Source organism: Triticum dicoccoides, chromosome 3A, assembly GCF_002162155.2.
Source record: "Triticum dicoccoides isolate Atlit2015 ecotype Zavitan chromosome 3A, WEW_v2.0, whole genome shotgun sequence".
Classification (NCBI taxonomy): Eukaryota; Viridiplantae; Streptophyta; class Magnoliopsida; order Poales; family Poaceae; genus Triticum; species Triticum dicoccoides.
The window spans coordinates 696,380,771-696,381,853 of NC_041384.1; the positions used below are offsets into that span (position 1 = coordinate 696,380,771).

General features: G+C 45.4%; 2 non-coding genes across 2 annotated transcripts in view; one reads left to right on the forward strand and one right to left on the reverse strand.

Moving 5' to 3' along the window:
- TRNAR-ACG overlaps positions 1 to 13 on the forward strand; it is a 74-nt gene extending 61 nt beyond the window's left edge. The window contains exon 1 of the tRNA in view: positions 1 to 13. This exon is cut by the window's left edge and continues 61 nt beyond it. This is a non-coding gene — a tRNA (tRNA-Arg).
- A 273-nt stretch (positions 14 to 286) lies between these two features.
- On the reverse strand, positions 287 to 358 carry TRNAN-GUU. The gene has a single exon. It is a non-coding gene; the product is annotated as a tRNA-Asn (tRNA).
- Between the last annotated feature and the right edge of the window lie 725 nt (positions 359 to 1,083).

Sequence of the window (1,083 nt, forward strand, 5' to 3'; positions counted from 1 at the left end):
CCCTCCTCGCCCACAGCCTTCCAAAGGGGGAAGGGCCTTTACTTTCCCCCTGAGGGTAGGAAAATCATGATCGGGATAGCGGACGTAAAGTTATTGAACTTAGGTATGCTCTTTCCTTTTGTCGAAGTGGAATCGTAGAACAGAATGTGATACGATGAGATAGAATGCAATAGAAATAGAAACAAGGATAGCGAACGGGTTACCTACTCCTAAGGGTCAAAGCAATCCCTTTAATTCAATTCTTTATTCTTACATTAAAATTCTTACATTAAAGAATGAATAAAATCTCCCCAAGTAGGATTCGAACCTACGACCAGTCAGTTAACAGTCGACCGCTCTACCACTGAGCTACTGAGGAACAAGGGGGGATTCGACCTCCTAGAGTTCAACTCCCACTCTCAACCCATGAACAATATGAGTCCGAAGCTTCTTTCGTAACTCCCATAATTTCTTCGTAGTGGCTCCGTTCCATGCCTCATTTCATAGGGAAGCCCAAAGTGGCTCTATTTCATTCTATTTCACTTAGTATCACATGCTTAGTACTATTTGGGGATGCCACGGGGATCTCTAGACAGATGGATCCCCGTGGGGAATACGCACGTACAATAGTAGAGAGTATATTAAAAATGTTTGACATATTTGGGACGGACACACCTTGGTGCTCTTGTTTACAAGAATGTCACGTACGATAATGCCTTAGATGGCAAATATCCACAACCGGACACCAATCCATCCGCCCAAATCCCACATGTTCATATATAAACGCTTAGCTTTTAAATGTGCTATGACCAAGTGATACCATGGACACACGCGATGAAGGTTACCAAGACACGTTTCTTCGGCTATGGGGGAGTCGCATTGCAAAGCTTATCCACTGGAAGCCAACGGACCGCTCGTGCTCCATTCATATCCACATTGATGTTCTCTTGGTCCACGGGACACACATGATTGGGACTAAGGTCAACAGGCCAAGGGTGATGCTTGTTAGCCAGGTTCAACAATAGGGTGCCACTCGACCACTGTGTCGAAGTCTCTGACCTTGCCATCCGCCGGGGATACTTTGTTGTGAGATGATCTACGGGA